The sequence below is a fragment of the Triturus cristatus genome, chromosome 3_2 (assembly GCF_964204655.1).
Source record: "Triturus cristatus chromosome 3_2, aTriCri1.1, whole genome shotgun sequence".
Lineage (NCBI taxonomy): Eukaryota > Metazoa > Chordata > Amphibia > Caudata > Salamandridae > Triturus > Triturus cristatus.
In genome coordinates, this window is record NC_140584.1 from 1014180984 (window position 1) to 1014196514 (window position 15531).

General features: G+C 48.0%; 1 protein-coding gene across 2 annotated transcripts in view; it reads left to right on the top strand.

Annotated features, from left to right (window-relative positions):
* TMEM132E (transmembrane protein 132E) overlaps positions 1-15531 on the top strand; it is a 1031163-nt gene that overhangs the window by 17696 nt on the left and 997936 nt on the right. Inside the window, exon 1 of one of the 2 annotated variants that reach the window (XM_085649650.1) lies at positions 12543-12626. The exons of the other annotated variant lie outside the window; for it this stretch is intronic. The gene's annotated coding sequence lies outside the window, so the exon portion shown is untranslated. Of the gene's footprint in view, positions 1-12542; positions 12627-15531 lie in introns of those variants that run through there. 2 annotated transcript variants of the gene reach the window in all.

A 15531-nucleotide genomic window follows, 5' to 3' on the forward strand; every position in this document is an offset into this window, starting at 1 on the left:
GGGTTACGGACATATAAGGTGACATCGTCCGCATACATAGAGACGAGGAGAGAACGGTCCGAGAAACCAATTCCCCTGTGGGTGTGGTGCTGACGGAGTCTGGCAGCCAGATGCTCCATCGCAACGGCAAAAAGCATTGGCGATACTGGGCATCCCTGCCGGGTGCCCCGATTGATACTAATAGGGTCGGAAACCTGGCCATTAATACGGAGACGCGCCGAAGGATTGGTGTAGAGAAGCTTGATCTTGCGTATGAACATCGCACTGAAGCCCATGCGTGGCAAGAGGTAGAAGAGGAAAGACCATTCCAGTGTGTCAAATGCCTTTGTGGCGTCCAGCAAGGTCGTCACTGCAGGGAGGCCAGGATTGATTTGGTGGAGGACTTAAAAAATTGTACGGCGATTGTGCGAGGTAGCTCTACCAGGAATAAAGCCAGACTGGTCCGGCAGAGCAATGAGTGGCATGAGTAACAAGAGTCGGGAGGCGATCAATTTAGCAAAGATTTTGTTATCGATATTTATTAAAGATAGGGGGCGGTAGGAATCGCGACGGTCAGCCGGTTTGTCAGGTTTCAAGAGCAGCGTTATCATGGCTTCACGGAGAGACTGGGGGAAGCACCAGTATCAAAGGACTCGTTATACATAGCTGCCAAGTGTGGTACCAGGAGGTCCGCGTAAGTTTTGTAGAATGAGGCAGGTAAGCCATCAAGGCCAGGGGCCTTTTCGCCGGGAAGGCTGCTGATAGCGGCAAGTATTTCCTCCCTGGTGAAAGGCATGTCCAGGAATTCCCTGTGATAGTCTGCAAGCCAGACCAACGAGATAGACTCGAAATATTGATCGAAGTCTTCCTGCGACGGGGAGGTGCCTGCAGAGTATAACTGTGAATAAAAGTCAAGAAAGCGGGTCTTAATCTCCTCTGGGGAAGTGGTTTTGGAGGAACCCCCATCACTTAGAGCCGTGACGTAGGAAGCCGCACATGGAGGGCGAAGGAGATTAGCTACAGTACATCCCAGACGGTCACCCTCACCGAAACGACGGGCCCGACCCTCCCTACCCAAGAAGGAGTGCTCACGGTTCGCCTCCTCCGAGAACTCCGTGTGTTTTTGACGTATTTGGGCTAGCTTCTCAGGACTGGGGTGCGCTGCTTGAGCGGCATCCAGGCCTCTGATATCCTTCTCGAGCTTGGATAATGTGAAGCGGATGGATCGAAGAACACCCGCCTGCTTAGAAATACATTCACCCCATATGACTACCTTAAAACCTTCCCAGAGGACGGACGCGGAGTCGACGGATCCCGTATTTAAATCAATGTAATTAGTGATGGCGGTGTGAATGTCTGCACAGAAGACAGTGTCCCGGAGGGCGTTCGGGGGGAGACTCCAAGTAAAAGCCCGTTGCGGGGAATGAGGAAGGTGGATACAGAGCCGGACTGGCGCGTGATCAAAAAAGGAACGCGCCATATGAGCAGCACCGATAAGCCAGGGCAAGACATCCGGAGAGGTCAGCCAGAAATCAATACGTGACCAGCAGCCCCTCGCACTTGTGACACAGGTTCCCTCACGTGTATCTGGGCGAAGGTGACGCCAGGTGTCGTACAGAGAATTATCAGTTAGAATAGACAGGAGAGCCGAAGTGGCACGCGGGTGAGATATGTACGAACCAGACCGATCAAGTGATGCAGATAGGGTGACGTTGAAGTCCCCTCCCAAGACTACAGCCGCAGGCACACAAGCGGAGACAAGGTGCCACACGTGATGAAAAAAATCTGGGTAGTCGGAATTCGGGCCATATACCGTGGCGATCGTGACGGACTGTGCCAGCAGCGAACCATGAAGTATTACATACCGGCCTCCGGGATTGATGTGTACCTGCGTAGTGTGCCAAGGGAGCCCCCTTCGTATTAAAATAGATACGCCCCGTGTGTAAGAAGAGTAGGTGGAGGAGTGGGACTCCCCCCAGTAACGTGCCCGGAGTCAAGTGTGGGAGTTTGGCATCAGGTGCGTCTCTTGTAGAAGGCAAATGTCAACTCTGTGTCGCTGTAAGTGGGAATGAATCAATCTAGCCTTACGGTGATCGTTAAGACCCCGAACATTCCAAGTCCAGCACACAGTGTCAGTCATAAGGATGCGGTCCCAGTCGTAGCAAGATGTGGAACAGGTGGGGGCGCCGCAGGCGGGTGTAGTAAGTACATCGGGGACGTCCCCCAGAAGAGCCATGCAGCAGGGAGCGTGTAAACATCAGACAGACGGAAAGGCTCTGAGGTGTCGCGTGCGCCGGACAGCAGAGACAGCTCCCACCACACCCGAACCAGGTGCGTACACCCAGCAAGCAGGGAGAAGGATCAAAGGAGCAGCGCAAGCATAGAATGTGAATAACAGTAGACTCGAGTCGAAACGAGGCGTGGAGCACAGTGCGGTGTCAAGATCAGGACCTGTGAAAACAAAACATAGCAAGCATAGAGTGGCAAAATAAAGCCACCGACCCAATAAAGGAACAAGAAACCCCAAGGAGAACCCCCACACCCTGTCCCAACCCAGACCAAGAAACCCCCCAACCCCACACCCACTCCAGCCCCCCAAATAGGCTGAGCAACCCACCCGCCCCACCTCAGGGACCCACAACTGGGAAAGGGAGGAACATCAAGAGAAAAGGGAATCATCCAGTGAGGGGATTACAGGGCTAGGCGAACACCCCCGCTATGAAGCCGGGTGGCCAAGCTTACATCAGTTCAGGAATCTCTCCGAAAAAAGGTTAATGAAACAAGGAGGACTGCACCATCAATCATTGTCACTGAGGAGGTCAGCGTTATCAATCTGAGATTTAGAAGGGGAGGAGCGGGCCTCCTTGTCCAATTTCTTGGCGAAGGCCAGGGCAGCTCCCGGATCAGAAAAGACAAGTGTTTTGGCGCCCTGTCGGACTCCTAGTTTCGCAGGATAGGCTAGGGAGTATGAAACCTCATGCTTCTGCAGGATGCGCTTGGCGGGGAGGAATTCTCTTCGGGCGGCCTGAACAGTGAGGGTGTAGTCCGGGAAAAAGGAGAGTGTGTTGCCTTGGTGGTTGATGGTGCCCCTGTTTCGTGCAGCATGAAGAATAGCATCCCTGTCCCGGTAATTCAGAATTTTTGCAATGATGGGGCGTGGAGGAAGCCCGGGACCGGGACGTGGACCCAGGGACCGGTGCGCTCGCTCGACGATGAACTCCGGGGAGAGGACCTCACCGAAGAGCTCCCTGGCCAACTGCTCAACAAAGTCCTCCATCCTGGAAATGTTGGTGGACTCCGGAAGACCCGTGATGCGGAGGTTACTCGGGCGGGAGCGAGCCTCCAAATCCTCGTTTTTTTCCCGGATCACCGCTAGGAGCTTGTCCATCTTGAGTAGTTTCTGACGGTCCTGGTTGGCCGCATCCTCAGCGTCTGACACCCTGGACTTGAAGTGGAGCAACCTATTATCGTGGGAGTCCACACTGGCCTTGGCTGTGTCCAGGCGGGCAGAGAGTTGGTCCAACTGAGTCACGATACCAGTTACTGTAGACTTAACGTACAGCATGATTGCCTTGAGGTCATCCTCTCGATTCGGGGGGGTGTCCATAGTGGCAGCAGAGCCGGCACCCTCTGATCCAGCAACGTCCTGCCTAGCGGACCTTCGAAGGTTGAAAGTAATCTTGGGCTGCTTTGGATCGGTTTTCCCCATGATGAGGGGCCCAGTCGGAAGAAGAGAGACACGCGCAGAGCAGGAGGCAGTCAAACCAGATCAGCAGTCTCCAGCCGTCGACCGCTGCCAGTATAAGGCAGTGAGGGTTCAGCCGGGATCCCCACACTCAAGTCCGCCGGAACCCGCGATGGGACTCCCCAAGCAATGAAGATGGCAGTGGGCTCTCTAGAAGAAGATGACGGAGGGGCCGGGGGCGCCACAGCATCGGCGCGCCCAACTCGGCACGCTGGGCGGGCCCCCAACCCAGCCGGCAGAACCAGGGAGGCAGCGCGACTCACCCGGAGTCCAGAGATGTCACCACCAGAGCAGGACACGGCCGTGCGCGGCAGCAGAGAGCCTCCGCAGTCGGCAGAGAGGGATGGCTGAGCCCCGAGCCCGGAGACGTGGGCCGGGCGTCCGAACTGGATGGCCGCTCTCCGACAGAAAATCGAGCTGAAGGGCAGCGGAGCTAACAATCTGCGCCTCGCCTCATGGGGATCACAGGAGCAGCATGAATGCGCAGATCAGGTAGGGATTCCTGCAGAATAGTGACGGATTGTCGAGCTTGGCCGGCAGAGCCCACTCAAAGTGCGGCCATCTTGCAGCCGGCCAAACACTTTTGGGTAGCAGGTTTCAGAATAATCGTAGTGGTGGGAAACAGTGGGGAGTTTGGTCACTCACTGCATCGAGAATGGTGTCCAGTGAGGTACTGAACACACTGGTGCAGTGGGAATGGCATGTACACATCTCTCAGCAAAGTAGCCTCATCAAACCATGGGGCATTGAATTCCTACATGAACTGTTAACGGCGCTGTGGTAAGAGCCAGGTACCAAGAATGGTAGCAGTACCAAGCATGAAGGCTTAACGTCTTAGTGCGTAGTCATACTATGGAATTCATTAATTAATTGCAGTGTTTGCATCTTAACCTGTTCATTTTTCGATAAGACTTACTGGAGTTTATTTGATTGCGCATTTCTTACCTTTAAAAATGGCATAGTTCATGCCATTACTGATTGTTGGGTGTTCTGGTCATTGCACCCACAATTCTATTGACACTGCTGAACTCTTACATGTCTAAATGCGTATAAAAACATATTTTTAGCAAGCTTCGATTTCAGAAACTGAAAAAAGCAGCATAAATTGCACCTGAAATGGTAGGTGGCAATAATTGTCTGATTCCAGCAGAGCATAAGTAGGATTCCAGTTCCATTTCGAAGCTGTGATCCGCTACATTTGTGTGTGGGCATTCAGTATCCATATACGAGCATCCTCTCCATGGCAACAGTGCCACTAGGTTAATTTGAAATGCACCAACTGTATGTCAAAACTGAAATGTGAAACATGTTATGAGTGTGCGGGCGAAACGTCAAGTTTTTCTGTTGGTAGTCAATTACTATCTATTGTAACTTTGCCAAAAAAATCCTCTTACTCCGAAATCGGTCATTGATACTTTTCAAGGAGGCTGATAGTGGCACAGGTGATGGTTCAGTTCCAATTAATGGTCAAAATAATGTTGTTGATGCCAGGTAGCTGGGTAGATTAAAAAAAAAGGGGGGAAATAGTTCCATTGAATACATATTTCATATATGAGCAATTGAATGAATCCTAATTTTGGCAGCCTTTTGTTAAATTCCCTTCACTGACAAACTTGCAAACCATTGTTCTGAAATTCTTGGTATTGATGTCTAGATGACCCTTGTTTTTTTTTTGCTCTTTCAACTGTTGAAATAGGAGAGTATGGCATGAGCTTTTTCTGTGTCTGTAAGTGAAATATGTAGACCTGGCCTGCAAATCCAGTATCAATTGGAGTTTTTGATTTGCGCATTCCACAGCTGGGTCTTGGAAATGGTGTGCACCTTGAATGTTAAATCCAAAATATCTTAGAGTGCAAATTTTGAGGACATGATATTGAATCCAAAATATTGAAAAGTAAGCATAAAGTTTAATTACCTACCTCACCATATATGCACTTTGGACTTACCTGAAGTGCGGGCTTTCCTTGCAGCACGAGCTGGGAACTTCAGTATATCTCTCTCTCTCTCTCTCTCTCTCTCTCTCTCTCTCTCTCTCTCTCTCTCTCTCTCTCTCTCTCTCTCTCTCTCTCTCTCTCTCTCTCTCTCTCTCTCTCTCTCTCTCTCTCTCTCTCTCTCTATATATATATATATATATATATATATATATATATATATATATATATATATATACTCCAGTATAGAACACTCCACTCAGAGGACACTCTAAATTTGCTCACTTCAAATGTCTGCTTTTCTATCAAAGTCTTTAAGCTGAGGATTAGGCATCCACGCCGAGAGAGAAAGGGACAAAGTCTTATACTATTTCTATAGCAAATTTTTTAAGCGTAGGTTTAGCACAGTGCTATCCTTGCCGAGCTGTAAAATGGCCAAAACCTTTTACCACTCCAGGCACAGTATTACAGCTTTGGATTGGTAAATACCATCCAAGCCAACCAGAAATGAATAAAAGCAACTGCTGACACGTGTTTCACTCTCATTGGAGCTCTTCAGAGAGGTACAGCTCTGTCAAGACACAAGTACAACCCTAGGGAATAGAACCCTGGCTCTACATATTGACTTGAATCAGGTCACAGCTCTGGTGTACTGGGTATACTGCTACGTCGACCTCTACCTTTGATGTGGAGAAATGCATTTTGATGCACATTGCCCTGCCCGCTCATATTGTACCCTACACCCAAGGGGTCTGAGTTCAACACAGGCTGGTTCGTAGCACTTACCAAGAACCCCAAATAAAATGATTGAAACTAATTTGGAACATTTGCGACAGTAGTGGCAAAACTAACCAGCTGCTCCTTAAGAGGAAATTCTGGGCTGCTTTAAAAATATGATCCTTTGTTTTTAATCATAGACTGGGGTGCACTCAAATAATACATTTCAAAGATGAACACATAAGTCTCCAATAAGTTCCACAAAACATCTTTATTCTTGATTCCATCATGTCTTAAGAGCAGTCAAGATCTTTCATTGAGTATGAAGGTTTGAGAAAAAGTAATTATTTAAAATCACAGACTTGCACAGTGGGTACTGGCTCCTTCTTTGTTGCTGTGCCTGGGGAAGGCCCGGCATGACTTTGGTTTGAGCAGTGGCTGATGTTCTGTGGGCCATGGCCCAGGGTTTTTGCAGCCTAATCATATTAGGTCCGTCATCAGCCTGCAAGGCAATTTATCGTTGGACGCTAAAGCGTTACCCATAAGGCTCATGGATAGATCCCCTCCATCTGTGAAGAAGCATCTCGCCGTGTTCCATGTGTCACAGGACGGCGGTGCATGGGGAAGCTGGAACATGCGATGTGGAAGGTTTATCTATAGTGCCACAAATAAATTGGCGATGCTAATGTTCATGCATCTTTCTCCATTGGCCTTGGGGAGCTTTTGCTTTAACACTCGGTAGTTGACCACCTCAGGCGTTGGATATTGATGCTTCATATAATCAGTTTGCATGTTTATGTTGAGTTTTCGTGATTGCCCTGCTTTTGCCATTGGCGTCAATTGGTGATGGTAGACGCTCCTCATTCCCCTCCATGTACTGGCCCAGTTTTAGTAAATATAGGCGAGGTCTGCATGCGTAGGTGGTTTATGCTGTTGGACAGGCTCATTGGGGTTTACCTCATTTACAAGCCCCTCCCCTCACATGAGTCACATTTTCCAGGACAGGGATTTGACCGCCATTGTCTTAAGGCAAAGCGGACTGGATCAGGGTCCTCCCCTTCTGCTCGGCTGCTGTGGAGCCTCAAGTGCTCTGATCTTATTTATCTTTCCAATATAAAATGTTTATTGTTTTTCAAACAAATAGTATGTCACATACAGTGCTAGTCAAATAGCGGACATGTACGCGGTGGTAATACAGAACTACATATCATTAATATTATGGACTGCAGATATAAAGCTCCGTAAGAGGCCATTAGCATGCGCATACATCAGCCTCGCTGAGCCGGGCAGACTCACTTGGGGGTGCGCTGCTCGCTTGCTTCATGGCTTCTTACAGGTGCCCATATCAGCTTAGCGCACGCTCCCAGTTATACTTATCTCCTACTAATTTTATGCTTTGTTTGCAAAATTTCCTTGCAGCCCTGGGGAAGTATGGCACTGTGAAGCTGATAACTCATTTTCGGGGAATTAAATGGATTTAATTCCTTCTAGCTGGCAGTGTTTCAGATTCCTTAAAGTCCTTGAGAGATGCTGATCCTCGAGTTGGAGGTGCCTGTCCATGTCCACCCTTTGGCATGGGAAAGGGGCTAACATCACTTCATGGACTCAGCATGTGTTTCCGGGGACTCGTCAGTGTTGCTTGATAGGGTACATGAATTGACGTATCGGCTTGCGTGGCGCAGTTGTTTTCGTGCCATGGGCCCATAATGTGGAGTGTGACAGTTCAGCGGCTTCTAGTGGCTTCAGGGCCCTCCGTCCCCGTCTCCTGTGGGTGGCTAGTGAAGTGGTGCGGAATGAGATCCAGCCACAGCCTGTCTCCCCTGGCCTGCATGGTGACAGAATCTGTGCAGGGCCCTTTACCTCTCTCCTCATTGCCTGCTTTGCATGAAAAAGAAAAATAATCATAAAAAATGTAAGAGGTAATTAGGGTACATTTGCTCCAGTGATTCTAGCCTGTGCTCCTCCGTCGCCACTAGCGGGTGATGCTTCATCCTGCATCGGATCCTATTGTGTGCTGGTCCCTTAGGTGCAGCCTTTATTGGTGTTTGATAGACCTTCTATTGATGAGGACGCATGCATCACCACTGAGGCTGACACCATGACGTCTACTGAGCATCCAGTGCAGGCTCCTTCTTGGCGAAGCTCCTATTCCGCTTTCCTGTTACTGTGCACGATCTGAAAGACCCTTGTTTATTACGAAGTGTGACAAAGTGCAAACCAGGTCCTCAGGGGCCATGTATTTGTACTTTGCGACAAAGTGCAAACCAGGTCCTCAGGGGCCATGTATTTGTACTTTGCAACAAAGTGCAAACCAGGCCCTCTGGGGCATGGCCATTTATTTCTACATAAACATAAGCCCGGGGTGGAGGTACATCAGGGGTGACTACTGCAGGTCCAGGCCAGCTTGATCCATGCCAGAGTTTTATGATATCCACTCACTATATACATGAGTTCTATTTAGATTCATTTTATGCAAATTTACTTGAGAAGATATCCAGAAAATTTGGCATGAGCCCCCCGAGACATACCTTGCACACCTCGATGTCCAGGAACTGCTAGCCAGACAATATCTTCAATTTCCAATTGCTTAACCTCAAGAAAAATACACATTTATTCTGGGCACAAAGTGACGAGCATGCACATGATAAATGTTTGCTTGGATGGCAGCATCCCTTGATCTGTCCACCCCTCTTGCAAGCCCAACATTCATTTGCAAAGGTCAGAAAACTGTAGTTGGACGTGCTGGGAAACTGAAAGCAAGGAATCACGTTTACGTGTTACCAGGTACACTACTGTTCTCCTGCTTCACACCCACATCTAGCTTAAGATATTCTGCATTATGTATGAATGCCTCTGGCCTAGGCCCAGCATAACTTGCTCACAAAAAACAAGTCCTGCATTCCACTCTGGGAGCTTCGCTCCTCCTCCAGCATGCTGGCTTCTCTGTGGCACGCATTTATGGTGAGATTAATGTGCATGCCTGTGCAACGAAAAAGAGCCCACAGAAAATTCAATTCATAGCTTTCTCCTGAATAAAATTCCAAAATCAATAATAAGAGAAATAATCACCCGCTGTCCCTCTATTTCCAATACCAACTGCTCACCTTACCCTAGTGTGAAAAGTCAACCGCTGATGCGTCTGCCTGGAATGAGCTCAGTCCACAGCCTCCTTTGAATCTTTTGTTTCATTGATCTCCTGAACCCTCAGTGCTTGGCAGCCTGCCGAGCATCTCTAAGTTTCTCCATCTTCATCTGTTGTCTAGCGCTCTCAGAGTCTACGGGAACCTTTTCAATGCAGAGGTGGTGCAGCTAGGCTCTGACCTTGGAGGGTCACATCAAGGTGAGCTCCACAGCTATCACCTGCAGTCCTTGTACGGTACCTTCTGTTTAAGTTGAGCCTTTACCAGGTATCTTCTGAAAAGCTGGAAGGTTGGCAGTGCCTGTTGCAATACGCAAATGTAGAACGACGCAACAGTGTTGTGAGATAAAAGAGCTGATTGAATTTTCGATTGTTGTGTGACAGACCAGCCAAGTCACACAGTGTCTACAGATTTCACAGGACTCTTGTTGACGAAAGGTGATCACACAGTAAACGCTAAGGTGAGCAGCAGAGCCTTACACTGAGTAGGCTGCACTGTCACAATGACTAGTCACAGTACTGAGCTCAGGCCATGACCCCGCCTCACTCACGCCCCACCCTATGCAAGGCCCTTCTCTGATACAGTGAGATTTCTTTCAGAGCTGGCAGGTGTGTTCTCCCTTTTAATTTACAAAACACAAAAGCTGCTGCTGAGCATAAAGTCCATTTCTGCAGGTTGGTGTGGTGTCATGGCTGATTGCAGTGTATGCCAGACTTGAAAAGTAAGTTACATGTTGTTGCCCGCCCAGTGGCAGTGGCACTGGTGGACGTTGTGACGACACACAGCAGCAAGCCGTACATCAATGTTCCAATGCATGAGGCTGCCAGACGGCTCCTCTGGCCACACAGTGGCAGGGGTAGCCTTCTACTAGCATCGACCACCGCATCGGTCTGCAAAAAAGTTTCACTCTGCTGCGAGTACAATGACCATGCTTTAGAACTAAGGATGGTGGTTAATTTCTTACCATCCAACCAAGTACAGAATTTTATCATTGGTGTCCACTCCAGAATCAATCCTGATTACAGATTCTACCAAGGAGTCAGTTTGTTCAAAATGTCTGCTTAATAAAAGATATCTCTGCTGATTAAATCCCACGTTGTAGTGTAGATGTGTCCACGGGACAGGGGCTTCATTCCGTGTTTGACAGCTCAGTGGACTGATTATGTTCATTAAATGGCTGCCATTGAGTTGGGTTACAATCAAATGTGGTAATCACTATGAGGACACTGTTCCGGGGTGGATATGGTCAGAGGACGACCAAAGTCCAGCCTAGTGTTAAAGGATAGAGGAGAAATGAGGCCTCACACTCCGCCAAAGAGACCCTTCGGGGGACCCGTAGGGCATTGCACCGCCGGCCCGACGAGGAGCACACGCCCGATGATGAAGCATGACATCCCTCGGGGTGTGTGAGGGCAACAAGAGACACTTTTGTTGTCTCCCCCCCCATCCCTAGTACCTTACCCTAGACCTCATTTCTCCTCTATCCTTTAACACTAGGCTGGACTTTGGTCGTCCTCTGACCATATCCACCCCGGAACAGTGTCCTCATAGTGATTACCCCATTGACGTTTCGGAGCATAGGCACTGGACCATTAACTAGCTCCTGGCCCCCCCCCCCCTTTTTTTGTTTTGACGCATTACAATCAAATGTATCTAGTGCTAAGAAATCCTTTGGATGAATATGCGCTTTATAAGCACACATACTCTGTTATGTTTATAGTTCTCTGCATATGTATGCCTACAGGAAAATTGTAACACACTTAATAAATGCACTTAACATTAGGGCCTCTGGAGTATATGTTGGGTACAAACTTGATGGGTACTATGGTTTTTGCCTTTATGGGCCTTTCCACAGCCTGATTGAGGCGACCCTGCAGATGGACACTTCAATATACGTAGTCGTCTCAGCTTGTGTGTTCCTCATGCAATGTCCACGCCAAGGTCTCCATTTAGTTTGTTTGATGTCTCTTCTACATATACGATAAACTATTGTGATAGGTAAGATAACCTCACTTCTGACCAGACTCCATACAGTTCAAAACCTGGCAGCCCCCCTGGCTGTTAGTGCCACACGTGACAGTCATGCTTTAGCCCACTCTGAAGGCATTGCACTGGCTTCCCAAGCGACAACATATCACGTTTAAAGTGCTCTATAGATTCCTCTGGGTTCTGTATGGAAATGCCCCTCCTCACTCTCTTACTAAAATATTTTCAAGATACACTCCAGTCATCTGTGTATGCTTTTTTGACACACATCTCTCCCCCTGTTTCCAGAAAGTGCCACTTGATGGTTGATTTTCCCGCTCCATGCCGCAGCTGCCTGGAACGCAGACCGTGGCTAGTCATCTGCCGATCAGGAGAGTCCTTGAAACGTGTCTGTTTCCTGGATGAGAGGGTGGAACCTTAGCTCATGGACTGGTCACCATTAGCGCCAAGGGGCCCTTGGGAAATAAGGAGCCCGAAAAATCAAAATAACAAATAAATTGCATTTTTCATTTTACCTACGTTGGGTGAAATTACCCAAGTACTGGCTAATATAGAGGTAAGAGGGAACCTAAAATGCCACCATTCTGTGGGTCCTTAAATGTTTATTTAATTGTCTATCCTCTTTTGACTATCTCTGGTTACACCTTGGGTGGGGAGGAGGCAGCTTGGGTTAGTGCATGTATGTTGTCGAGAATTGACGTAAAGTTTGAAGTGCCCTCTACCAGGACCCAGCCACTGGTTCAAACTCTATACCAATAACATTATGAACCATGTATATAGCGAACCTCACAAACTCCATTGTGTCGAGCCCGTAGTAGAATAAATAATAGGTGTTGTCATTTCGTGGTTCCATATTACTGATGGTGTAGTCGTAGGAGGAGTCAGCTCTGCTGCGATCCAACCCTGTGAAGTGGAGGTGTTTGGGCAGGTACTTTAGATGACTGAACGTTCCCCGCCAAGACAGAACCGAGGGTAATGACGCTGTGGCTCGTGCGCTCTCACCCGGAAGTACCTCGGAGGCAAGGGGCGCAGTCGGGCCCGATTTCTCAAGCCATGACCTCATAAAGCTGCGGATCGGGGCTGCACAGCGTCACAGGCCGGCCTGCTGCTGATGAGAATGCTGCTCGGGTAGGCATCCCATGTTTAAAACATTACTTACATTTTCAATTACACAGACTTTAGCTCGCTGTTGTTTGGGAGCTGTAGGCCTCGCGGAGCGAATTAAAGCGTGCCGAGCATTAAAAAAACGAGGGGAATAATTGCACAGACGTTATCTGCAGGAGTTTAACAGGAGAACATTTTTTTGTTGTTGTTGTTGCCGCGGATGTTATCAAGAGAATGAAGATTTCGATCTGGGGTGTATTGAGTAAGTTTGTGAATTGGTGAGACCGGCAGATGGAGATATGCTGTTAAATTACTTTCACAGCTGGCCCTGAAAATCTGCTTTTTATGTATTATATTTATATCACTCTCGACAGGTAATCTTTAGGCGATGAAGGCCGATCGCCGCTCTCTTTTGTGCATTCCAGCCCCGAAAGCTTTCAGTCTCTGGAAGCGATGATGCTGGTGTTGTGTGACATGTCAGAGCGCGGGAAAGGAGCACGGGTAAGCGAGGAGAGATAAACGGGGCGTGTTGCCAGCTGGGCTGTGCATTTAATAACCTTTCCGATCGCAAATATTCAAGCACGCAGCCACGGTCTCAGGCTTTATTCTTGTTTTTCGTCACAGTCGCTCTCCCGTTTCTGTTGTTGATCATCATTATTTATCCTACCGTTCTGTTCCTATTTCCTCTGCCAGCAAACAAAGACCTGCATGTTTCGAATGCTGGTGAGGTTCCTATTTTTCATCCTTTGCAGAGTTTTCCAATTTAAATTCACCATTGCATGTGCGAAATTTTCCTGGGCATTTAAAGAGCATTTCCACCTCACTCCAAAATCGTTTTTATTCTTACAAAAAAACCCAGCCGAGGTAGCCAGAGTATGCAGACTTTTTCAGTGCGAGTTCACTTTTTGCTGCATACATTTTCTCAAAACTCCTTGTTTTTACTCAAATGTAGAGACTGCTTATAGGGACAATAGTGCGAATCACGTATTTATACATCCCAGCACACTGCAGACATCAAACAAATGAACATTCGAGAATAGAGATGCAGGACTGGTTTAAGAGGAGGTATATTTCTCTACATTGGATGTCCTCTGTAAAACGTCATAACTTTGTGAAGTTTCCAATTCTTCACAGAACGTTGGGAAAGTTACAAGTAATGTCAGTGGCGGCTGACCTTTACCAGGGAGGGGAAGGAAAATGGGGAGCACACAAATAAAATCACATGTTGCCGTTAACCAGCATGACAGCAGCATCCTGATTTGAGACAGCAGCATCTGTCGGTACTCTCCAGCGCACTGGAGGCCTGCACTTGCTCTAAATCCAGCTGTTTTAAGACCGCTCGGTTGAGAGGTTTAAAGTGAGCATGTTGTCGCAAGATGACCGGCCAAAGAGACATGCGCACTTTAAACAGTGCATAGGCAGCCCTCTGCCCACCACTCCGCCTTGATGCCATTCAGCAGGCCCCGCCCCATTCACACGTGGTTCAGAATGGGAATGATGAAAAATAAAATAGTAATAAATTGCCATTTTATTTTTCATAACTGGGTCTTTGGGGGCCATTTAAGTGGGGCTATGCTCCTCTCCTTTAATGGAGGACCCACACCTGAGTAATGAACTTGGCGACTTACAATAAACCTATGTAACAAACCCCTTCACGCTGTGGGCAGCTTTCATAGCACTGCAGGAGGACGGGCTATATTGACTCACCAGGGTTGTGCTATTAATACAATGACAGGCCTTGACCACAAGAAAGACTCAGAAGAAGAATCAAAAATAAACTCCACCCACTGAGGCAAGGTGAACTCAAGCCGGGCCTTACAATGGACAAAAAACAACAGCTGCACTAGGAGAATGGACTGCAGTGTATTTATTATTTAAAAAACACATGTTACTGGTTTGCGGAAAGCGGCCTACACTTAAAGCTGGATGTAATGGGGCATTGGGGTAATTCTCTGTTGTATGAAAATGCATGTTTCTTGGTGCAAAGAATAGTGTTTCTACGAAAGTGGTAGAAATAAGGGTCGCTGATTGGCAGTGGTAAGCACCCTGTCCTAGTAGGAAACCTTCCTTCTAATCAGGGAAAGGGAGTTACACCCCCAAGATTCCGTTGGTAACTTGGCACGAGCAGTCAGGCCTATCCCAGAGGCAATGTGTAAAGCATTTTACATACAACACACAGTAACACAGTGAAAACACTACAAATGGATACCACACCAGTTTAGAAAAATAACCAATCTTTATCTAAACCAAACAAGACCAAACCAATAAAAATCCAACATACACAAGCAGAAACATTTTAAATGTTTAAGCAAGTTTGTTCATAGAACTTTATGAATGTGTTGATGTTAGCACAAAGTACCTTTGTGTCCAAATCTGAGACAAAAAACAGCCACAAAGGAGGGAAGCATCAGAAAACGCAAGCAAAGCGTCAATTCTTGAGTCCCAGGGGAATGGAGGCATCAGTTCTGCTGCACACAGGAGAAGTGTTGCGTCGGTTCCTTACTGCAAAGAGAAGCGCTGCATCGAATTCCAAAAGCAGCTCCTTACTGCGGGGCGATGTGCTGGAAAATTTCCGCAGAGGTACGATGCGTGGAAAATCCAGATATGCTGGGGTCAATGCGGCGGTGGCGGCAAAACAGGTGCTGCGTTGATTCTTCCTGCCAGGAGCGGGTGATGCGTCGATTCCTTCAGTCGCACAGCAGGGCCTGCGTTGGAGTTGGAGTGGGAGTGGGGGTCTCGGACATCAGAAGCACAGTGCTCTGGACTCAGTCTGCAGCAGTTTTTCCAGTTGCAAACAGGCGACAGTTCTTCCAGTCGCGTTTTTTCAACCGCGCATCAAGCTCACGGATGGAAAAACAGCTCTGGAGGGTGCTGCATATATTTTGTTGCTCTTGAAGCACAAAACCACCTCCGAGGACCCAGAACTGAA